The sequence below is a fragment of the Ovis canadensis genome, chromosome 2, assembly GCF_042477335.2.
Source record: "Ovis canadensis isolate MfBH-ARS-UI-01 breed Bighorn chromosome 2, ARS-UI_OviCan_v2, whole genome shotgun sequence".
NCBI classification, from domain to species: Eukaryota; Metazoa; Chordata; class Mammalia; order Artiodactyla; family Bovidae; genus Ovis; species Ovis canadensis.
In genome coordinates this window covers 170,866,647-170,892,521 of record NC_091246.1, presented here as the reverse complement: position 1 = coordinate 170,892,521, position 25,875 = coordinate 170,866,647, and the positions used below count along the sequence as shown (strand labels likewise).

The 25,875-nt window shown below is 39.2% G+C and overlaps 1 long non-coding RNA gene across 1 annotated transcript in view; it reads left to right on the top strand.

The window, feature by feature from the left end:
• The first annotated feature begins 2,345 nt into the window (after positions 1-2,345).
• LOC138433979 (uncharacterized) overlaps positions 2,346-25,875 on the top strand; it is a 177,365-nt gene continuing 153,835 nt past the window's right edge. The window contains exons 1-5 of the long non-coding RNA XR_011254557.1: positions 2,346-2,389; positions 6,941-7,003; positions 17,409-17,534; positions 18,706-18,879; positions 20,481-20,606. This is a non-coding gene — a long non-coding RNA (uncharacterized lncRNA). The remainder of the gene's footprint in view (positions 2,390-6,940; positions 7,004-17,408; positions 17,535-18,705; positions 18,880-20,480; positions 20,607-25,875) is intronic.

Genomic DNA, 25,875 nt, shown 5'->3' with positions numbered 1-25,875 from the left:
AATCAGGTTACATAGGTCCTAAACAAGAAAGATATTTTCCACATCTGGAAGTCAGCAATTTAGCAAGTACTGCACATTATTAACCAATTCAGAGCCTACTTCCCAGGGGAATTTTTTTTGAAGTTTAAGTGTTCTTAACCAATGCTCTGCTGTTTTGTTAATCAAAAAGCTGGTTTACACTGCACATAATTGGAACTAATATAGAAGTAAATAAAGACAGCCAAATTTGAGGATGCTGAGCACAGGCATTTATCGGAAAAGGAAGAAATCTCTTAGCCTCCAGTGGTTCAGGCTCAATTTCTTAAAGAACTGTGAGGCTTTTTTTTTTTTTTTTAAAGAGTGAAAGTGCTTGAGGACCTCAGAGCACAAATAAACTTTCAGTCCCACAGTCTTTGCAAAGGTAAAGGTGGAGGTGTCAAGAGGACTGAAGGATAGCCTCATGCCATTTTTTTCCTGCTTTAATATTGTTAATATGTTACAGCCCCCTGTTTTCAGTCTGATGAAATCTGAAACAAATAACACCCTGATCCAACACTACACTTTTACTCACATTAAGATAAACTGCTTTGAACTGTACTTTGAATGTGTGCCTAAAGCAAGACTTTGAATGCAAGAGTCACTGGCAATTGCACTCAAGAGGAGGGAAAAGCCACCACTTGGTTTGCCACATCCACACTCCCAGAGGTGCACAGCTTTGTATTTTGTATGTTTATTGGGGAGGGGGCAATAGCCACCCAGCATGACCACAACCAACACTTACTTTAGGATGTGAGGAAGTAAATTTTCACAGTTGATTACAGACTCACCTCTTTGCTACCTTAAGCATTTATTACAATGAGAATCATCTCCCCCACCCCACTCATATAATTTACTTATAGAGGAGCATTGGAGACCCGCCTAAAATTTAATAATAAAAAAAATTAAAGATTTCCACCATGGGTCAGGCACATTCTCAGTTTTATGCTTTACATTTCTTTAATATTCCTATCTCTATAAATATATGACTTATCAAGTTTCTCCTCTGAGATTTACTTCTATTATTAACATCCTTTTTTTTAAATCCCCACTTTCCCCCACTTTTTTATTTTAAAAAAAATCGAGTCTAGCTTTCTCTAGAAGTTTGCTTTTCAGCGTTTTCTCTTCCATTTCCAGGATAAAGGTGTTCCTGGCATGGAGTAATTCCAGGTAAGACTCCACCTGAGGACCCCAGGTAGCCATTGGAGCTTACAGCCCAGACATACACTCAGTGGTAAACCTCAGGTCAGAGGATCCAATCAAAAGGCTAACAAATCACTTGTCTTTATTATGTATATTAATGTCAGGTTACTTAAGATCTGACTTAAAAAAAAAAAAGTATTTCCATTAAAAACAGCTAATCATCTGATTACTCTGGGTTCAGTAATTGTTCGAGTGGCAGGAGACAGCCCCAACACTTAGCACTGGTAGTTCCGACGTGCAAGTATCTGAATTTGAGTAAAGAAAAGCAATCTTTCAGGTTCCCATCAAGGTGGATAGTTGGACGGTGGCACGCGAAGCGTCCCCACGAGGGATGAGCGCGCCGGTGGGTTGCCCTCCTCCCCTGCCTGGCACGCCCCCGACACTCCCCTCCCCATTTGACCAAGAGAGTTCCCACAACAGCAGAGGCGGTGGGATCGGAGGAAGCAGGGATATAAATATGTTCCGAACACTCCCTTAGTCCGAAGGCCAGGTCGGGGACAATGGTGATCGTGGGATCAGCGGGATGCTGGAGCGCAGGACGCAGGGAAAAGTCGAGAGAGGACTAGGAGCTACTAGCTTTCGGCTCCTCACACAGCGAAGCAAGTCCTGCAGATGAATCGCGCCTTCCCGGGCTTTCTTTCCTATTAATAATCTATTTCGAGATTAGCGCAGACCAAGGGGATTAAAACAACAGATACATGCAAATGTGAAATAATATTGCAATGGACATGGACGAGAGAAGAATAATTCTTCAGGGTTTCTTTGAGTAAAACAAACTGCCTCCCTCAGAATTCCCTCCACCCAGGCAGCGTGTGAAGATGCACTTTTGTTTTCCCATTCCCTCCAGCCAGGACCTGGTGCCTGTCCCCCCATTCACCTCTCAGTCTGTCAATTTCCTTAACTCTCACAGCCTCTCCCCTTTTCTCCCCTGCCCCCCAGCTCCCCTTGTCGGCCCAGATGCCCGAAGAGATACAATGTTTCTGCCCCTGAACACACAGGCTGTAGCAGGAATTCGAATTTGGCCATAGCTAATGATTTTTTTTTCTAAAGCAAATTCTGTTTATTTTGTACCATGTGGAGAAAAAAAAAAAAAAAGGAACCTATTCTCTTTTTTAAACGGAATTGATCTTTCATCCAGAGGAATTATTTCGACCGTGCCGTTACACAGGAGGTGGGCAACTTCTTTTAGAGTTGGAAGGAAAGGGTGATAAGGGGGACCCCTGCAATGGGGGTGTGTTGAGGGGGTGGGGGGGCGGCAGGGGTCCAAGCCAAGTCAAACGGTTTCTCACGTGCGAACTCGCAATCCAATCCATTCGGAGTTGAGCCTAGGATAGGAGGGGAAAGTCTATTAAAAAAAAAAAAATCAGGAGGATCCCTCTGAGAAGCCCTTTCAAACAAAATCAAAACAGGACCAGAGAATCTCAGACCGTCTCTAACATCCCTGCTGCGAGGCCCGCGGGCTCTGGAATCTCGCACGTCACCTGGCCCCAGCAGGGCGGCCAGCTGAGCGGTTCATTTTTATTTTTTTATTTTTTGAAGTTAAGGCTGAATCTCGGCTTCAGTGCTTTTTTTGCCAGCGTCTCCATTGACAGGAACCAGCAAACTTCAGGACTCAAATAAGCGTCTTAATTTATTGATGCAAAACAGGTCTGCTGGTCGCCCCCAGTTCTCCGCGCTTTCTGTCCCCCATACCCCCAGCCTCGGTCCCTTCATTTGATCTCAGGGTAAGGCCCCCGCAGTACAGGCGGAGGAGCACGTGGGAGGGGGGGTTCGGCCCCCGCCCGCCCAGGAACCCCGCGACCCCCGCCCCGCGGCCGGGTCAGCTGACCTGGCTCGCTGGCCGGCTCCCCGCCCGCCGCCTTGTTTCCGGTCCCCGGGGTCCGCTAGCTGCGCACGGAGCGGGAGCGGCCGCGGCCGGGAGGTGATGCTGGGGGCTGATTACCATGAGAAAGGCTGTGCCTGGAAAAGCCTCCTCCACGCGACTGTCAATCTCACTCAGGGGTGGGAGGGGGGACGGAAAGGGCCCTGTAGGAGTCACCAGAAAACTTGGAGTAAGTTGGATGCGACGCAGGCCCGAGGAGGTGGCTTTCGCCTCAACTTGGAAGGCTGTGGCGTTAAGGGCGCGGACGCCAGCAGCCTCGCCTGGGAATTGAAAAACCCCGAGTCCTTTCTTCCCTTCTTTCCTCCCTCTTGCCATCCTTTCAGCCCTCCCTGCCCTTTATCCTTGTTTTCTTGAAATTCTTTCCCAATTCCATTTCCTACGTTATCCTATCTATCTCCCTTTTGCAATCCCTTGTTTTGTTTCTTAAGATCTCCTCTCTCGCTCGGATTCTTTTCTGCCTCCTTTATGTGTCCAGATTTATCATTTCGTTTTGAAAACACAGTGTTTCATATGTAATTAATCTACCAGCAGGAGGTCAGGGACACCCTGACTAAAATAACTCCCTGGGTCATCGCAGAACAACTTCCCCAGGTGTCAGTGAAAAGTAAAATATAATAGTAATAAAATAAATATAAATCTATATCTCGGTAATCATAATGGCTCCTTATCCTGAATTACCATATCAGCTCAAATTGACTTCTTTTTTTCTTAAAAGATAGAATCTTCCTGTAAGAAAAATGAATAATACTTGATATAGGGAAATTCTTTAGCTTTAAAGCAATGTGAAAAAAATTTTCTCATTTATGGTGATATTTTAGCAGTGCTTAACAGACTTTAGAAATTACAATAGGTAAAGAAACTTAAGCTGTGCTTTTTCTTTAATGACTGTTTGGAAAGTGTAAAAAAATTCTAAAGCACCCCTGCCTTTCAGGAATATTGATCAGTTCAGAGAAAAACATCATGTCCTGTATTTTGTACAGGCTAAGCAAATTCACAACTTTAGTTGTTAGGTTGTTTTCTTGGCCAGTTGCCCTATTGCCTAGCAAGTGAGTGAACATGGAGCTGTGTATGTCATGAATGTGGCTCTGGTTTTAGTTTTACTTATTTTTTTTTCTGTCTTTCATTCATTTTGAGTATGTTGTTCTCCTATTAAAATTCAGAGTTTGCACTTGTTTGCAATTTGTTTACTTTGTTGGATTTTTAAAACTTGTTAGTAGTCAATTGAACATGTATATTAAACCCTTTTTAGGCCAAGAAAAATAAAGATGCATTAGAAAGATGCCTTTTATGCTTCATAATTATTAATTGACATTTTATGATGAATAATTAATCATTTGAATAATTTTGGTATCTCTGATCTGAACACATATTTGCATATCTAATGCTTGATTTTAACTGTGTGTTTTTTAAAAAAATTCATTCTCTCAGGACGAAGAAACAAAATAACATTTTAATGTAAAATTTCTCTTCAACACTTGTAAAAGTTTTTTTATTGAGTTGTACTATTCTTTCTAGATATCCATAAAACTTCTTAACACTTTGTAAATCATTTATATAGCAATCACATACAAACATGTGACAGACTGCAATTAATTAGGAAAAACAATACCCTATGTAAAATCAAGTCACTCTCCTCCCCAAAGGAAGAGATGTGCACTAATTATGCACCATTTTTTCTTACTGGAATTTGGTTATTGAACTTTTTGGTTATGTCTATTTACAAAAGTCAAAAAGTGGAAATTGAGGTAATTGATAAATAATTGATACATGAATTTAAGATTTTTTAAAATTTTTACTTAGTAACATAGGGTTGATTTGAAATTATTTTAAAATGATCAAGCAAGCCTATCTCTGATATTTTTATACCCTGTGTCAGTTGAAGTTCAAAGAAGCTATTTTGAGTACTAACCCTGCATGTTAACCTGTGTGATTCCTGGCAAGCTACTAGAAATGTATATTCTTGTGGGTACACTAATAATGTCTGTTCTTCTGAGTTTTATTAAGAATTAAAGTATTGTCTGAAATGTCACTATAGTGTAACTTTATTATCATAATGAAAAGATTGACAAAATAACATGGAACATACAGATCAGTTGAAGACAATTAATTTTGACTGGTAAAAACAACCATTTCCCTTTTAGTATCATTCATCATTTTTCTGTTGAGAAATGAGTGCTGTTATTAAAGTGAAGAAATAAGATGAAAAGCATCATCGAATTTTTGGGTCGTTTACAGTTCTTTAGACCTCTTCAGAGAATGTAAAGCCACAGACATGAAGATAGTATTTTTTATTTTGTTACTTAAGGAGTTAATTTATTGTGTTCAATATGATGATAATTTCTTTATAAATATCAGATTTCTTTTGGTGCAAATGTATGAACTTGAAGTTTTTCATGTTCTTTAGTAATGTATTGTCTTTGACTGTAAGGGTTAAATGTGTAGAAGCTCAGAAGCAGTCTTGAGTAAGACTTCTGAGAAAAAAAGGGCAAACTTACAAATTTGGAGACCAGGAATTTGGCTGTCAGAGCACTGTTTGTTGTAAGATCATTCATAATGAACTGAGCATTTCCTTTTGGAATTGTAGTTATCCTGAGGTTTGTGCTAATTCTAAATACCTATAGTGGGGGAAAAAATCAGTTTACTAATGGAAAATGAAATTCATTAGTGTCTTAAACAAATAATAGACCAGATTTTCTTTTTGATGCATAAGCTGAAAAATCAATGTAAATGCTAAAGGGAAAAAAAACTACTGTGATATTTAATCCTAATACTGACTTCTTGTTTTCCTTAAGATTCTCCAAAACACTTAAAGGGTCCTTTAATTGTTTCCTTTCTCAAAGGATCCATTCCATGCTTCTTTCACATCAAAACTACCAAAAGGGCAATTTGGACATCAGCCTAGGGACTTAGAGTGACCAGTAACTTTTTCTTTTTTTCCTTTGTAAAGGAAAATGGGACCAGAAACTATTTGCACCTACAGATTGTTTAGTGACCTGGAAATAACTTAACTTCATGATGCTTTGTGATCTTCTTTAATAGTCCTTGTTCTATTAAAAGGTCAAATTATAAGTCTTTTTTGTTCTAATTTTGCACTGTTCTAAAAGTGATTTTTTTTTTTTTGCAGTCATGTTTCAGGTACTTAAATACAACAACCTTACTCTGAAAAATTATTCTCTATGTGATAGTCACAACTATGAAATAATAATAGCCAAGAGAGGAACCTGCTTTTCTAGCCTACCATTTTCTAGTTGTAGATGTGACCTAGGGGAAATCAGTGACTTTCTCTAGAATTCAAGTGTCTGATTCTTCACGGGCCTTTAAATCTGCCAGACTCATCCTTCTGGCAGACACCACAGACAGGTGACATGCAATGTCTTCTCACCTTTAGCAGATGTCCTTCTGAGCCTCTTGTGTCCATTGGCCCTGCATATTGCATTGTGACCTTTTCCAGACCTCCTAATGACTTGTTTAGTGCTCGTTTTTCCATGTGTGGCTTATTTTGCCATTTGGATCTAACACCTAGGCTCAGTTTTCCAGTTGCAAGATTGGTGCAGGTAGAATGGTCTCTCTGGCTTTGTTGTCTCTGGTTTCCCAGACAAAGTATCTTTCCTATTTCTGTCTTCTCACCAGGACCCTTGAGTTAGGGATGCTCCTGTGAACAATTTCCTGCTACTTCACACTGGTCCTAGACCTGGCCCAAGCCCAGGACAAGTTAGTGATGAAGGAGAGATCATGATACAAGCACATCTGGGAACTGTTTTTATTTCTTATGTAATTTTAAAGTTGCTTGTTGACTGAGAACTGAATCTCAAAGATTCCTTGTGTTCTTCTCAATTACAGCATATTGTAGTGGCGAAGATATGGGCTTTGAAATTAGATCAACTGGATTTGACTCCCTGCTTTGTGAGTACTAATTGTGTATTGAGGATGAGATATTAAGCCCCTGTGAACCTCATTTTTAAAATGAGCAGAAGAGGACTTAAATTTAAGCTGGCTGTGGTGAAAAAATATGACTATAAATGTACAGTGTCTGATACAGGGTAGGCATATCAATAAATAGAAATTCCCTCTCATGAATTATCTGAAAAATATATGAAGGTAAATTATAGAAAAACCAGAGTGAGTGTAGCATATATTTTAGGTGATACTTATTCATAATTTTAAATGATTTTATTGCCATTTATTTAATTATTTTAATTACTTTATGATTTTATTAGGAATTGTTTAACTGGTTCCTGCATTTTACAGAAATCAGTGCTTACTGAGAACAATTGGAAAAGTAATGTGGAATTTCTCAACTTCTAGTGGAAAAGGTGGAGTGCTCATTATTCTAAGCATCATAGTTCCAACCTCTGAGATGAATAAATGTCCTTTACCATTTGATTATGCATTTCACACTTCTGTTTACAATTGTAAGAACAAATATTTTTCCATGTAGTTCTCCCTATATGATCTGACATGAGAGGGAACCCTCTTGTAGTTTCATGTGGCCAAGAAATGTCAAAGATCACTCATTCAAGGTAAAAAGAAGCTCTTAGCACTGTTCAAAGCTCTGTACTCACTCTTAATGCAGACTTCTCAAGTTTGAAGGAACTAGGAATGGAGTAGAAGGGAAGGAATAGTACTGAGAGAGTTTGCATCTAGTATCTTCTTCCCACCCCCTAGCTGAGTGCTGAAACATCTGCTTAAAAAAGGAAAAAAAGAAGTAAGACTACATATATATATATATATATATATCTATCTATCTAAAGACATTGCTTCACTCTGTTGCCTGCAAATTCAGGAGTAGGGTTGTGTCAGCAGGCCCTGGCAGGATCTATTGTGTATGTGACTTTTCTACCCTATGCCCTAGAAAGGAGAGTGTCAGGGGAGGACTGGGCTGTGGACACAGGGAGCATATTGTTCCAATGGTTCTGCTACAGTGCAAAGCAGGCTTCTTTTTTTTCCTCTTTGGAAATAACTTTGCTACACAGGCAAAAAAAAAAAAAAAATCTATTCCTATTAGGTTTTTCCTTGGCCATTGTGGAACCATAAGTATGGCTCCTGTGGCAAGGGGATAATTTTTCTGGACTGAGGGAAGCTGGCTTACCTATTGTTCTTGGCACATGGCTAGCACCCTTCTAGACAAGAGGGACAGAACAAAGCTGAAAGTTCACAGAAAAGACTAGGCCTTTTAAAACAAAGACAGAAAGTTAAAACCTTGTTCTTCTAAAGTTTAGTTGATGTATCTGCTGTGCATTTGAAATTTCATTACAAAAAAAATCTGCATGATCTTGAGTTATATTACTTCCCTGGTGGCTCAGACGGTAGTGTTTGCCTACAATGCGGGAGACCCAGCTTTGATCCCTGGGTCAGGAAGATCCCCTGGAGAAGGAAATGGCAACATACTCCAGTAGTCTTGCCTGGAAAATCCCATGGATGGAGAAGCGTGGTAGGCTACAGTCCATGGGGTTGCAAAGAGTTGGACACAACTAAGTCACTTCACTTTCACTTTCACCATCATTTAGCCTGTATATGAGATATTGAAAAATTATTTACAATAATGTGCTATAATTCATTCTGTAGAGATGATCTCTACTGAAGTTTTGCTTCTATTGGTAAGGATTCTTGTGTAGTTGTGTAGTTCAAGGCTAGGTGAAATATGCTTGCAAATGTCATTTGAAATCACATGGACTTTGAATTTGGGGGCAAAGTAATGCTTTTTTTTTTTTTTTTTACAATATTAAAGCAAAGTACCGTCACTTGGAAATTTTTAAACCATTGCTTTGTTTGGGATCTCTAAATAGTAATTTATTTGACAAAGTAAGGTGATCTCTCACCAATGTATCTTTCCCAATCCCTTGGAATAGTGCCTATTATATAGGAAATATTTGTTGCTGCTTGTGCCATTCATTAAGAAGCTTTAAAGGGATGTAAACTGATCTCCCTGGTGGCTCAGCAGTAATGAATCTGACTGCAATACAGGAGATGCATGATACTCAAGATCGATCCCTGGGTTGGGAAGATCCCCTGGAGCGGGGCATGGCAACCCACTCCAGTATTCTAGTCTGGAGAATCCCATGGACAGTGAAGCCTGATGGGCTATAGTCCGTAGGGTCACTAGGAGTTGACAGGACTGAGCAAGCACGCACAAGCTGATCTATTTTACACTTGTAAAGAACGAAGAATGAGGATTGTGGGAATTCCCTGACAGTCCAGTAGTTAGTACTCTGAGCTTTCACTGCTGAGGGGAAGGTTTCAGTCCCTCGTCAGGGAACTAAGATCCTCTAAGTCAAAATGCGTAGCTTAAAAGAAAAAAAAGAGGATGGAGGAGCCTAGCGTGGAACGCTTAGACACACATAACCTCCTTTTGTCAAATTATGTACTATATTACATTATATTAATATAACATAAACTGTTTTATTCCCTTTCTTGTGCATCAGTTTACATGTTCTGAAAAAAAGAAGGAATGAATGTATAACTGTGTGTATATATTTGTCTTTCTCTTTAAATGGCTCTGATGAATCTTTTCATGATTTATTTTTAAGAAAATATATTAAAGCTTAATAAGAGGTTTTCTCAGAAAAGGGAAAGAAATAATAAAGAGAAAATGGAGTAAACTAGTAAAAGTATGATTTGCTTCAGAAGGTAAGTGTGTAATTGTAATTTAAGATAAATGATTGAATCACCCTGTAATAGCACACAACAGGTAAATAGAGAAAACAGAGAAGATGGGGAGTTTTGTTTCTCCTTTATTTTTCCACTCAGTGTGGCTTGTGGGATCTAGTTCCCCTGACCAGAAATTGAAGCAGGCCCTCAGCAGTGAAAGGGTAGAGTCCTAACACTGGGCCACCAGGGAATTCCCTCTTCTTCCTTAAATGGACAGGCTCCATCAGCCAGTGGGAGCTTTTTCCTGCCAGCAGCTTCATTTTCATGTAGACCGGTAACTGGTTGCCCAAAGATATTGAGGCAAAGTATTAAGTCCTGTTTATAATACTTTTTCCCTTCCCTTCTCTGTTCTTTTTTCTGCTTCAAGTCCTGTTTCTTACTTGGGGCCCTCACCGCTTCATATCTTTCTTTCGATGCTTTTTATTCAGAAAAAAAGTCTATCTTTTAAAGATAGACTTGTTCACAACTTTCAACAGGCATCAGTTCAGTTCAGTCACTCAGTTGTGTCCACCTCTTTTTGACCCCACTCCCTGTCCATCACCAATTCCCAGAGCCTACTCAAACTCATGTCCATCGTGTCGGTGATGCCATCTAATCATCTCATCCTCTGTCATCTCCTTCTCCTCCCTCCTTCAATCTTTCCCAGGATCAGGGTCTTTTCCAATGAGTCAGTTTTTCGCATCAGATGGCCAAAGAATTGGAGTTTCAGCTTCAGTATCAATCCTTCCAATGAATATTCAGGACTGATTTCCTTTGGGATGGACTGGTTGGATCTCCATGCAGTCCAAGGGACTCTCAAGAGTCTTCACCAACACCACTGTTCAAAAGCATCAATTCTTCAGTGCTCAGCTTTCTTTATAGTCCAACTCTCACATATGCATCTGACCACTGGAAAAACCATAGCTTTGTCTAGATGGACTTTTGTTGGTAAAGTAATGTCTCTGCTTTTTAATATGCTGTCTAGGTTGGTCATAGCTTTTCTTCCAAGGAGCAAGTGTCTTTTAATTTCATGGCCGCAGTCAACGTCTGCAGTGTCAACAGGCGTAGGTATTAAATAATAAGATATGACCTTAAGTTTTGATATTTCCACTGTGCTGCGGAAAATTTCCTGCTGGAAACAGAATGTTTATATGAAATGTGTTATGAGGAAGGACAGTTCAATACTATTGCTGTCTGCCCATTGCCTAGCATAGAGCCTGAAACATGAGATGCACTGAGCAATGCCTGTTGGATGAATGAATGCACGCAAACATGAATGCCATATAAAAAAGCCAGACTTAAAACAACAGATCCCATTTGTTCTACGTGGCAAATAAGAATTAAAAGGCGTTAATGTAGGTGCAAAAGTCACTGTGGTCACAAACAGGGTTTTGATACTGTTTTTGAGTTCTGTCTGTAATATTTTACTTCCAAAATGAAATACCTAAATCATTTACCAAGCAATAGAGATATAACAGTCCCACAGTCACTCACTTGCAAAGGAAATTTTCAATACAAATAAAGTCATACATATTTATACTAGGGTAATTCAAAATAACTTCCTCACATAAGCACTGCTACGTTCAAATAAAATCTTGCCAACACTTCTGAGTGCATTGCTTTAAAAAAATGCTCCCTGTAGCGTCCGAACTATTTAAAAATCTTGCCAGCTTCTTCAACATACATCAGTTATCTCTTTTCAAATCACTGACAAGAATTTAAAAACTGCTTCATCAGAACAACTGTTACCCTTTCTCATACTCTAGTGAGAACCTGATCTTCTAAAAAGGACCACATTTACAGCTTCTTTTGAAATTTTGAACCATTTGGCTATGTTTTTGCTACATTTTCTTTTCCTGATTTAATTACTGGGGACATTTGCATGAAAACAGGAGGATAGTGACATAAGATTTGTGTCTTATGAGTTCTTCTGTTTCTGATGATTATTCTCCACCTGAGATCAGTATCTATTTTATTACAACTGAGAAGCCAGGGGCTAGATCGGAAAAGATGAAGACATTGTTGGAGGTTAACTGAAGTTCAGAAATAGGGACTTGGGAGCTAAGGGACTCTTTGTGACCCCATGGACTGTATAGTCCCCGGAATTCTCCAGGCCAGAATAGTGGGTAGCCTATCCCTTCTCCAGCGGATCGTCCTGACCCAGGAATTGAACCGGGGTTTCCTGCTTTACAGGTAGATTCTTTACCAACTGAGATATGAGGGGAGTCACACAGGACAACTGTCAAAGTAAAATTGAACTCAGTGTTCTCTGACTCAGTTTGGTCCCAATACATACATGTATATATCAGACAGTAAAGAATCTGCCTGCAATGCAGGAAAACTGGGTTTGATCTCTGAGTTGGGAAGATCCTCTGGAGAAGGGAATGGCCACGGGCTCCAGTGTTCTTGCTTAGAAAATTCCATGGACAGAAGAGCCTGGCTGGCTCCATGGGGTCACAACAATTCAGATACGACTGAGTGACTAACAGTAACATTTTTACATGCATATATGTAGATATGTGCTTCCCATGTGGCACGAGAGGTAAGGAATCTGCCTGCCAATGCAGGAGACGGAAGGGACACGAGTTCAATTCCTGGGTCAGGAAATTCCTTTGAGGAGGGCATGGCAAACCACTCCAGTATTCTTGCCTGGAGAATCTCATGAACAGTGGAACCTGGCGGGCTACATGGCGGGCTACAGTCAGTAGGGTCGCAAAGAGTCAGACATGACTGAGGTGACTTAGCACCCATGCATAGTAGGTGTATTAGAAAAGAAGCCTTGGTTTTTACAGAGCATTCTGAAGAAGTTTTTCCCCCTCTTTTCCATAACTGGTCTGTTATTTGTCCTTAGCACATTAAGAGACCAAATCATAAACAGTCGTTCAAGAGAGTAGTTTGGAAGTGAAATTGGAAAACTAATTGGGCTTATTTGGGATAGGAGAGTAAGGGTAGCACAAATCATATAGAGACTGAACATTTAATAAAATAGTTTGTTCCTTTTGCCACAAGTCATAAAATTCTTAATTTTAAGTAAACATAATGAAATTATCTGAATATATGTTACCTACAATTTTCCAGAATTTTTTTCTGACAAATGTGAGTTCCAAGTATATTTCTTAGAGTTCTTTTGCTTCCAGTAAGAGGCTGTCTTTCACTTCTCTTCACTCAGGATTTCATAAAGCAAATTTAGCAGATACTCTTTTTGAACAGAGAATTCACAGAAGTTAAACTGGTAGATAAAAACATATTAGTTGATATATTTGTGCCTTATAATATAATGTAGGTATGAAATAATGTAAATGTCTGTCTAATGCATCAGTATTATCAGCCAACTAATACATTCAAACATGTGATGGAGCCCCTCATTTCCTAAGCTAACGGATTGCTTGACAATTACATACATGTATCATATGTGTGTTCATTGCAAGTTTCTTATTAATTGCTACTATGTACTGGGCACCATGCTAGAAATGAGGATACAACAGTGAACAAGAAAAACCTAATTTTTGCAGGCTGGCGGGGAGGACAGGCTGTGTGTGATGAATGCTACTGGGAGTATAGAAGGCAGGCCCGTCTAAGCCAAATGATAGCTACAGAAGAAAGTGAAGGCGAGAGTAGATCTTCTTAATGCACAAAAGGTCAGGTCTTCAAAATCCATCAGCCACCACTGAAATTAGTTTAAATCACCTGTAATGTGTTTTAACCCTTCCAGGCTGGGCTGAAGGCATCTTGGGACCTCAGAGCAGGCAGAGAAGGAGAGGAGAGGAAGCCTAGAGTCAGCTTCAGGGGGTGGGGGGGATGGGGTGGTGGTGGTGGCCAATGTCCCAAGGACTTTGGTGTCCAAAACTTTCAGGAGACTGACCTCAGAATGGGGGCTTCATTCTGGTGAGGTGATACCCTTTTTGCCAAGTATGAGGCATGTGTCTTCCATTCTGGGGTTCTGCTTTGGTTGTAACTGGACCCAGATCTGACCTATACTGGGTCTCGTGGTTAAGCTCTAGCTCCTGACAGGAGGACATTTGCAATGGCTAGACAGGTTATCAGGGGAGTGACCTCAAACTGGCGACCAGACCAGGACACTTGTTCTAGGAGAGAACCAAATACAAGAGCACATCAGAAGGAACTGGGGGCTGCTTCTTATGGGAGCTTACGGGGCTTTAGAGGGCCTAGATTCTCCCTAGGGGTCAGGCTGTTTCTTATGGAAGCTTTATGGGGCTTTAGGGGGCCTAGATTCTCCCTAGGGGTCAGGCTGTTCCTTATGGAAGCTTTATGGGGCTTTAGGGGGCCTAGATTCTCCCTAGGGGTCAGGCTGTTCCTTATGGAAGCTTTATGGGGCTTTAGGGGGCCTAGATTCTCCCTAGGGGTCAGGCCCTATGTAATAGTCTCTCTCTTTCCTCATGGCACCCCATTCTGGTACTCTTGCCTGGAAAATCCATGGATGGAGGAGCCTGGTAGGCTGTAGTCTATGGGTCGCTAAGAGTTGGACACAACTAAGCAACTTCACTTTCACTTTTCACTTTCACGCATTGGAGAAGGACATGGCAACCCACTCCAGTGTTCTTGCCTTGAGAATCCCAGGGACGGGGGAGCCTGGTGGGCTGCCGTCTATGGGGTCACACAGAGTCGGACACGACTGAAGCGACTTAGCAGCAGCAGCTCTTTCCTCAATGCTCTCTTCTTGCCACCACTGCCCCTCTCTCCATCAGCTATTTGTTTATATCCCAGTACTACCTGTTATGGGGGGCTTCTCAGGTGGCTCAGTGGTGAAAAATCAGCCTGCTGATGCAGGAGATGCAGGAGACATGGGTTTGATCCCTGAGTTGGGATGGTGTCCTGGAGTAGGGAATGGCAACCAGCTCCAGTGTTCTTGCCTGGAGAATCCCATGGACAGTGGAGCCTGGTGAGGTACAGTCCATGGGGTTGCAAAGGGTCAGACACAGCTGAGCATGCGCCCACATACTACTGTCATTTTCAAATATTGACTAAGACTTCTGTTTGCATCAACAACAGTTAATAGCTTTTCAGTGTGGATTTGGCTTTTCTTAGAAGGATGTTGTTTTCAGTAGTTGTCAGTTTGCTAGAATATAGGTAAGGCTTTGGGTTTTTGCTTCGAAAACTGTGATGCTCAAAGTTAAAAGAGTACAAACAGATAGCATCAATATTTTGATTGATGTATTGATTTTAGTGGTTGTACATTTTTTTACCTAAAAGAGAAAAAGGATAACAAAACTATAAAGAAATCTTTAATTAGTGAAAATATGAATTTGTTTCCTTAAGCATCTTTACTCTTGAGATAACTAAGTGACATACATACATATACTGTTACCAGGTAATGGATTAGGTCTTGAGAAATGGACCCAAATAGACATGAGCTCATCATTTGTTTATGTTTTTGCTCAATTTTATAAAAAAAAATCACATTAAAGTTGAGCTTTATTTTCTATTTGAATTTAAGTTCATTCTTTTACTTCTAACTCAACTACCTACCAACTTGGGCAAGGGATTTTGTGTTTAACTTCTTTACCTTCAAGTTTAACTTCTTTGGGCCTTAGTTTGTCAGTATGTCTATAAATATCAGAGAATAGCACCAAGATAATAGGATAATGATTTAGAGCCAACAAGACTGTGAGGATCCAAATGTTTGTTAATTGCAAAGTGTTAATCCAGGTGTTTGGTATTTATATTCAAATGCAAGTTATGCTCATGTCGTATACATTAAAATGTGAATGCATTCAAAACTCCACGAGTTCCCGAGGCAAGAAATGTGAAATGGCAATGACTAAAAGGGTCACAGAAACTCTTGGCTTCTAACCAATCCTGTACAAAATCTTTCCTAACCACATATTTTAAAAGATGAGGAAAGATAAGGGAATGAAGAGAAACTGCCCTTTTCCCCTAACCCTTAAAGCATTTTTTCTTCCCAAGAAACTCTGTTATAAAAGCTTGAACCTAACTCAGTTCTAAAGGTGGCCATTCAGAGAACTGTTTAGAATGTATTAATGAAAGTGAGGTGCCATGAACATGTACTCATATCAGACAGAGGTGGACATGATCAGAACAAGCTTGTTCACAAAGCTCTTCCCTCTCCTTGGCCATGAGTCACAAAAATCTCATGTCTGGATGTTAAATGAAATGCTTCCTTGAATCAAAGTTGAAACGTGTGTGTGTGTGTGTGTGTGTGTATTTAATATGTAAAGAAAGAATGAAATCAAGACATGAAACTCTTTCATTGACTCGTTTAGGGCCAAATTTTAATAATGCAGCTGTCTGGATGTGAGACACTAATGAGAACATAAGGAATTCCTGGATAGAAAAGGGCTGGTTGGCCCAATGGCCTGTCTCCTTCAAGTTTATTGCAACACACCTCTTCGTGTTGTCAGCATATCTTCTAACCCCTTTTGCCTACATAAACATGTCCAGCTGTCTCTTAAACTCATTTTTTCTTTATGTTTCACTTAGTGGACTTATTTGGTAATTTGCAGTATTTTCCATATGCTGGAGGATCCTTGGATGAAGTAGTCCTGCATTATCATGACTTCTTAATGAATTACATGAAATATTCAATAGTAAAATATTTTCAGCAGAGAGCACTGGAAATTTGGAAGAAATCAACTGAGAAAGCAAACTTTACAATGCATTTAAAAAGAAACAACTGTTCTTTTGCTAATCTTTATTTTAATCTTTTTTAAAGATGTGAAGATGAAAGTGGAGAGTGATTAAGGTGGGCAAATATAAACACTCTTTTGCCGTATTAGTCTCATTAACAGATTTCTTAGCAAGAATGAAATGCTAAGCTCAAATGATGTAATAAAGAAGAGAGTCTGATGTTTTATTTTGGTTAAGTTAAAGCCATCTTCCAGATAATATTTTTATTTCCTTAATTATATCAATATTTCAGGCATAAATTTCACTTGAACTATTCAAAACATTGAATCAGTACTCTGAATCAGTGTAGAAATGATTTTACATTAAAACTTTTCCCCAAACCTTTCCAAATATCTAAGGACCAATGAATTTGGGGCAAGTTTTTTTGGTTGACTGTGGGACCTTCTGATTGGAAAATACCCTTTGAAAATGTCCTTTAAGATTTGATTGGAGGGAAAAGAAGTGGTAATAACTAGAGGGTGCTGAGGAGAATTAATGATTAATTAGTATATAGTACATAGTTTGGCTCAACATTTTACATTTTAATTTTTGGATGCCGCTATTTTAAAATTATTTCAACATATGTGTGTTGCTTTGATGTGTGTGTAGAGATTATACATCGATTTTAGTCTTTTGTTGGTAAACACACAAGGTAACCATCTTGCCCCCCTGATATTTTCTGGTTTTAGTCCTAAAATTCCCACTTCCCATGAAATCTCTCAGCACCAGGCCAACAGGTACTTCACAAATATATATAAAGAAATAAAAATAATTTGCTTCCAAAGTTTGCGTAGCTTTTTGCTCGGCTTACTCTTCAGACTCTGGAAACTCAGAAAGCAAAGCGCTAAGCTGGCATTAAGGATATCGCTCTCTTGTTAAAACAGGCTACACTCAGATGCTGACATCTTGGTGACTATGGTGAAAGATGATCCATATGATTGTTTTTTAAAAATTGTTTCCAAGCTTGGAATGCACAATGGCTTATTAAAATAAAAGAGCTGAAAAATATTTAAAAATCAAACCTAATTTCTTCCAGACTTTTCTCTTCCAAGTTCCTTGCAATCCAGACAATCCGGATGCAGATAACATCCTGCATCTAGCATGCTGAGTTGTCTCCAAAATCTCTGAAGCCTACGCCATGTCCTGCTGTTCCTAGAGTAAGGTAGGAAAAAATGACCTGTGTCATTTCATTTTATTTTTTATAAATATCTATTTATTTACTTGGCCATGCTGGGTCTTTGCTGTGGCAGGCAGGGTCTTCAGTTGTGGCACGTGAACACTTAGTTGAAGCATGTGGGATCTAGTTCCCTGACCAGGGACTGAACCTGAGCCCCTTCCATTGGAAGCCCGAAGTCTTATCCACTCGACTGTCAGGGAAGTCCCGATCTGTGTTATTTTAATCTTGAGTGCCTCACAATTAGAAGAATTACGTAAGTATTGGTTTTTTGTGTAAATATGTCACTGATTTTAAATTTGTGGACAGTGACTTTTGAACTTAAGGTGGTCTCAATAAAGAACATGCCTGAGTCTGTGTCTTAATGGTTTTTTAGCTTCAGCAAAGCCATTTTACAGGATCCCCCTTCCTAACAAGCACTCTGCCAAGCATTGTATAAAATAGCATTCTTCGCTGTTAGATGATCCCATGGAAAGTGACCAAAAGATTTTAAATTCAGAGGAATGTAACCAGCTGCTCATTCAGAATTTCTCCCTCTTTCACGTGAGTGTTGTGTCCCTGTGGTAGCAGCTGGTTGTATGCATGTGTGTGCATGTGTAAACACACAGCATTTAGCTACAGAACATGTCACAGATTTCTTTCCTGGTCACCATGCTGCATGACTGATCCATTTCATATGATGTGTTTAGTATGGTTCATTGCCCACTGGTCTTATTTAACAATTTGCCTTAAATTGAATTTTCTATTTACAGGTGTAAATGGAAATTTTGGCTTCTGAGAATTTATTATTTACTGGCTAGCATGTTCTTGGTTGAATTAGCTCTGCCAATATTGGATTGTGTATACCTAGAATAAAATTTGGGATGTTTAATTAGAATATTGTCATAACAGGAACTTATTATTTTTATGGCTAAGCTTGAGCTACTGAGGCTAGATCAGTATCATTAGTCTAGGAGACATTTACCATAATCTTCTACAGACTTTTTTCTTTTTTTTTTTTAAGAAATGTGTATTTCTTGATGGATCAGCAGAAGTTAAATTAGCAGTAATGTGTATAAATTACTCAAAAGTTCAAAAAGCTTGAAACCTTTATCACCAGCTGTAACATTTTGTTGATAACTGGAAATTTCTTGCTCTGAACTCTTTTGGCTTCCCACAGGCTCAGGGCATGAACACTTATTGACTGCAGACTGTTTCCCAGGCTCTGACTATATGTTTTATCTATCTCCATTACACCCTCAAAGTATCTTGTGAGCGGGGCATGGTGTTTATTCCCATTTTACAGGAAATGGATGCTTAAGAGAGATCACAGACCTACCGCTATACATGCCAGGTGAGTGATGGATTCCCTCTGAAGCCTGCTTCCCAGGCCGCTGCTATATTCTGGGTCGACTTTTCTTAACCATGTAGTGTTATTCTCCTGCCACCTTCCCATGTCCCAGCTCCCTATCTGCATCTCAATGCCTCAGAACATGCCAGCATGCCAGCACTGTTCATAGCCCCGGGCTTTGGATGTATTGTTCCATTCTTACCTTCTCTGCCGGGCTTGCTCTTAATTTGCTAATGTTTTTTTTTTTTTGCAATCAGTTCCAGCATTGGGATGGTCACTGACACTCTTCATACTGGATCTGGCAGAGTCTGTCCAAATTCCTAGGACAGGGCGTGTGTGTTTTAACATTTTAATTTTTAGCCTGTCTCTTTTTAAAGGAGCCTTATTGAGGTATAATTCACATAGCATTTAACTGACCCATTTAAAGGCCACAATTCAATGGCTTTTAGTATATCCACAGAGATGTGCATCCATCACTACAGTCAACTATACAATATTTTCATCACCACAAAGAGAACCCTTGTACCCTTTACCTGTTATCCCTTTCCACTCCTGCTCCTCATCTCCTTCAGCCCTAATCAGTTTTCTGTCTTCTTGGATTTGCCTATTCTGGACATTTTATATAAATGAACTCACATCATATATGATCTTTGTCACTGGCTTTTTTCACATAACAAAGTTTTCATAGTTTACCCATGTTCTGGAATGTACTTCCTTCCTTTCTATAGCAGAATATTGTTCCATTGTATGGATGGACCACCTTTGACTTATTCATTCATCTATTGATGGACACTTGGGTTGTTTCCACCTTTTGGTGACTGTGGTTATTGCTGCTATGAATATTTATGTATGAGTTTTTGTTTGAAGACCTATTTTCAGCTCTTTGGGGGATATACCTAAGAGTGACATGCTACTGCTGCTGCTGCTAAGTCTCTTCAGTCGTGTCGGATTCTGTGTGACCCCATAGACGGCAGCCCACCAGGCTCCTCCGTCCCTGGGATTCTCCAGGCAAGAACACTGGAGTGGGTTGCCATTGCCTTCTCCAAGGAGCAACATGGCTGGGTCTCAATTCTATGTCTCACTTTATGAGGAACCATCAAGCTATTTTCCACAGCAGCTATATCATTTTATATTCCCATAAGCAATGCATAATGGTTCCAGTTTCTCTATATCCTTGCTAACCACTTGTTATTTTCTGTTGGTGGTGTTGTTTGGTAGTAGCCATTCTAGTGGATAAGTGACCTAATTTTTAATATCCTTTTAAGACTTTTAAAGAAAGCTTTATGCTTTTCTCTTTTGTGTTCCTAAACACTGGTTTACACCTTAAATTATGTGCCAGCACATCCTATAATCTCTTTCTCTGCCCTCTTACCTTCTTCTTGAAACCAGGTTGGGCAGTCTTATTTGTTTTGTATTCCAAGGGTTCAGTTATGCTTGTGAATGAATGAATAAAGGACTGAAGGGAGTTGTGGGGACAAGAAGTACTGGGAACTAACATTTATTTATGATCACTGTCATTGTGCCAGGCATGGAGTAGAGCTAACCTATATTATCTCATTTGATTTTATAAGACTAATAAGAATTTTATGTTCTTCATTTTACAGAAGGAAAAATTAAACCAGAGGAACTATCTTGTCATTCAGCCATCAGACATAGAGCCTGGCTTCAAACTCAACTCTCATTCCAAAACGTGTGTTGATTTCAAGACAACATGTCATAATAGTAAAAAAGTAAGGGCCATTATCACTCTTATTACTACCACTGACTGCCTCCACTCATTGATGCTTCCTGTGCCATACACCATGATGGCTATTTTTGAGGTACTATCTAATTTAATCATCGTTAAGAATCTAGTGAGTCAAACATTATTATTGTTTCAGACAAATAATTACTGAAAAGTTAAGTAATTTGTCCAAGAACCAACAGCTAACAAGTGATGACCTCAAAGCCAGGTCTAAGTGCAAAGTGTTTGTACTTCTATCAAGGTAGGGAAATTGCAATGGAGATGTGAAAGTTTACCTGGTTATCTGACAGAATGAGAAGTCTTTGAGGTAACTGGGCAACCAGAATTCCCAACGCATTTTTCCAAGTAGTTTTGGTTTGCTTAATTGCCTCTAATCATGATTTTGGTGGTATGATATTTGGCTAAATCTATGTAAACTGAGAAAAGCACTCTGTGACCCTAAAAAGAATCTTCTGTTCACTGACTTATTGCGTATTAAATCATCTCACCTATAATATATGTAAAGTATAGTACATCTGATTAACAATTTTTAGACAGTGATGAATTGGCTACTCCTGATTCTAACAACTTGGTTATCCATGCATCCTTCCAATATTTATGCCACATAGCTGCTTTTTCTTTTACTGCATAAATTCTATCTTAAAGCTATATGAAATACTGGTAAGAATTCATGGTAAAGATAAACAAGGAACTTAATGAAAAGTATAGAAGATTTTAAACAAATATACTCTGATTTTATACTGATTTATATACTTTGATTTTAGAATATCTTTCCAGGGTTTATAGTAAGCTATTAAATACTGAAAATCCTCTTCATGGTCATGTTTTGGGGGCAGGTATAAGAAGATACATTAAGTGACTTTAAACTTCAGATAATTTTAATCAATGTATTTTCTCATTCTCAATATCCTGTTTTGATGTTTCACCCACTTTTTGTGTGTCATGCTCCTCATTGCTCTTCCTGTCTTTTTCAAGATCTTTTTTTTTTTTTTTAAGTTCAATAGAGGACTGTGTTACCATTTGGCATATGTCTCCCTTGTCAGTGACATCTTGAAAATTAAAAAAAATAATACCTCCCTTGCCTGCATCCACTCAGGTTGGCTGCCTGTAACTGCCCCATGCTTCAAAATAAGTCACCTTATTAAATTCTGCAAATTGTTCTGAACATTGTCTCTATAAATGTTTTGGAAGGGCTTTACTGTCAGGTCAGCTTTCTAAGGGCTAAAAATATGTCAAACCTGGCAGCCTTACCTTTATTTAAGAGCCAAAATACAAATAAGTAGATTACAAAGCAATCAATCAATACAGCATTGCAGGATGTTACGGTTGGCATTGACCTCGAAGTTCGGCACCCTCATTTTACAGATGAGTAAGCTCATCCGTAAACTCTGTAGGAGATGGGGTTTTGCCTTGACTCTGTTACAGCTGGCTGGGTCACCTTGGACGTGCTGCTGTGCCTCAGTTTACCCATGTGAATGAGAGATGCTTTCCCTTTCTTAGATAATTCGCAGGCATTTAACCACTTCAAGTTTCTAGGTGCCATGAGAAAGGTGATACAGTCAATACATTTCTAGTCAGAAGCTTTTTAGCTTCTGACTTCACACAAAACATTCTCCTTATATTTTATGGGATCTTCTTATATATCCTGTAAAAGTTGGGCACACTCTCAATTCATAATTATTGGCAAAAGCATAACTTTTATTCACTGTTGAAAGAGTAAACAAATGAAGATCTTTTTCCCATTCAGAGCGTTTCTTCACTTTTTTCCCTGCCTGGTTTGTTGTTGTATGGTTGCTTGGGGATATTAGGTTACTGACCTTTGTTTTTCTTTCTACGAGAAGCTTTCACTAAACTATGTGGGGGGGGGGGTGGGAAGGAGTTGGTGATGGTCATGTTAGAAACAATGACTCTCACATGCAAGTAATTAAATAGATGTAAGGCAAGAAAAAGTGGCACCAAATTGAACTGATTAATTTTCCTCTCTGAAAACTTGTGGACCCTAATCTGAAGGTTTTCTGCCAGGGAGCACAGGTTTTCTGAGAATATTTTCTCCCTTTGGTTACATGGTGACATGGGTGACTTTAGTAGTCTTGCAAGGCCCGGGCAGACGAATTTGGGAAGCTTGGCAAACAATCTAATCCGATATTATGCACGCTTTTCTACTCAACTGTAAAAATCTATTTCCTTCACATATCACCTGCTATTCTTACAGCAAGTCTTTGGAATAGAGATCCTAAATGTGTCAAAAATATATAATGTGTTTGTGATCGAAATAAATAGCGACTGGGGTGATTTCACAAATTTGCTTTCACATGTGCTGGCCAGCACATGCCGAATTCTCAAGTAGGTTATGTTAGCTTTCCCACTTTCAATGCCTTTATGGATGTGGTGTTTATATATCCTAGATTTTCCAGGGCAACCCTGGGTTGTAAATATTCTGTCCTGTTGTTCCCCTAAGTACAATCATGGTTGTCAAGCTATGTGTCATGAGTTTGGGTTTGGAAAATATGGACGCCGTATGTCCATCAGGGCCTGTTTTTTCTGGCCCAATGCCTTACTCTATTGCTGTACCACACTCTACCCCTAGCCCGCTTCCCATTCTCATCAAAGGCTTGTTTCTGTTTCAGTCCACTTGCTCTCTCTGCCTAGTGTCTAGGGGGGCAAGGTGAAGAGTAAACTAATCTATGCTAATGGGCAAGCCAGAGAAAATCAGGGTCAGGAGCATGCCCCCCTCTAGAGTATTCTTTCTCCTTCCGGGTAACATAAGTGGCACTCTGGAAATAGTGCCTTGGTTTTGCTCATCTGTAAGACAAAGTCCTTCTATGGTTGGTTTGGGAGTGCAACTTCCTTGGAAAAGGTGGGAGCCTCCTATTTTCATTGCAAGGATGGCCCCCTACCCCATCTATATCTGAGGTCAGCTTTGCATACATGTCCCAGATATGATTAGATCCCTGTAACAGAAGGAGAGGGATAAAAGGCCAGGGTGCCAACTTCACTTCTCTGCCCACAACTGTTTCTTCTGGTATGTGTACATGACTCAAACCCTCTCTTTTACAAACTTGGAAAGCAAAATTGTTTTATGATAATATTTGCTGAGACAGCAAGGCAAATCTATGCCTCTCCATTGTTAAACCCCAGTCCCCACCCAACCCTGACATTAGAAAAAGTTGTGTGTGTGTGTGTGTGTGTGTGTGTGTGTCTGTTTCCCTTTAATGAGGAGGCAAAGTTTAATGTTTATAGAAAGATGTTTAGGATTATTTGAAATATTTTGTAGATTTCATGTTCATTGCCTGGCATTTTCCTTTCATCCTAACCTTGTTATTTCTGTTTATTTTATGTGATTTTATTATGTAAACATAAAGATATCCACTAACTGTCCAAACAACTTGCTTTTAAAATCTCTGCTTATCCACTTTTATTTGTATCACATTTTTTTCACCTTGTCTTGGTTCGCTACTTAACTGGGATAAATTTCATCGAATCTCCTCTAACTCTTTAACAAATAAGTCCTTATTCCTCTCTGTTAAGCAGTTTACCTTTCAGAAATTCAGTCAGCATTTTGGGGGCAGTTTGTGTTATCTTAAAAAGCAGCATCAGTACCTTGACTATTCAGTGCTGGGAGCATTTGCTGCACCAGATGCTTTCAGTATCATCCATTATTTTTAATCATATACATGGTTAAGCCTTAAGATCAGTGTCTTCAGTTTGTGGACTATTTAGGAAACTAGAAGAGCAAGCGAGTACATTATGTCTTTAGAAACAGGATACGCATCATTATTAACCTAATCAATAACTGAGTAATTAAGCTGCGTTATTATCAAATCCAGGCTTTCCTTACGGTCTATTATCAGTTTATTTTCGATCTTTTATGTCTGTGCGTGAACACTCAGTTGTCTACATTCAGCTAATTTAGTAGTCACCTGTTCTCTCTCTAACTGAAATCTGTTGGTTTAGTGTCTGACTCTTGTGACCCCGGGGTCTGTAACCCACCTGGCTCCTCTGTCCATAGGATTTTCCAGGCAAGAATACTGGAGTGGGTTGACATTTCCTTCTCCAGGGGATCTTCTTGACCCAGGGATTGAACCCCGGTCTTCTGCATTGCAGGCAGATGCTTTACCATCTGCGTCAGCCCGGAAGCCCTAATGATTGTATTTAACCAAGATCTTCGTATGTATCAGTTATGCTAACTTCTGAAATCTTAACAAATCTGAAAGATTGGTATTATCATTCCCACTTTACAGAGGGGAACATAAGTTTATAGTGAGTAAATCACATTTTTTCAGTCTCACAGCCAGTGAGAATAAGGCTTAAATTCAAACCAACATCTGTCTGTCTTAAAAACCCCCATTTCTAACCACTGTGCTTTAGTTCTTCCTGTTAACGATGGATAAAGGTGTCTGTTACGTAAGTCAACATGGCCATTGACTTCCTTCTTTTATACTGAAATATCCATATATGAAATCATTTAATATTAGCCCTGTCTGATTTTCTTTTTTGATCTGAAAAATGCCAAAAGCATATCATATATTCATACAGTCATATAAAATAAGAATTGAAAAGACTTCCCCATCTCTCTAAAATCTTGCACTCCTTAGTGAGTATATTTTTAATGTTCTCCTAGGCTTATTTAGACGTGACACTAAAGACATTTCCTTTTTAAATTTTAAAAGTCTTATCTTGAGTTTTACTACCCAAAACACTACATATTATCATTTTCTGCTTGGATAGGGAACATATAAAAATTTATTCCTCTGAAAAATGCTGTAAAGGGTCGTCTTCTTTTTTTTTTAATAAGGATTTTGAGAGTCAAAGTCTGTATACTGTGAATCGGGCAAGCAAATAGTTTTAAAATATTGACTTTCCTCTTTTCTCCTGATGTTTGCCCATTGTTAGACAGTGGGGTGAGAGATTTAGTCAAATACTTAATTACTTCATATCATTTTTTCTCTGAGTGAAGAATTGGAGATTCTTACAGATCGTTTCCTCTCTTAGATCAGAAACTTCTTTTAAAAACAGATATTTAGGATTGATTCTTTCACATTTCCATCCTTTACTTAAAATAGGGCTTCCCTGGCAGTCCAGTGGTTATAAGACTTCAAATTCCAATGCAGGGGATGCAGGGTCAATCTCTGGTAGAGGAGCTAAGATCCCACATGTCTTGTGGCAAAAAAAACAAAAACAAAAAAAAACACCCAAAACATAAAACAGAAGCAATATTGTAATAAAAATTCAATAAGGATTTTTACAAAATGGTC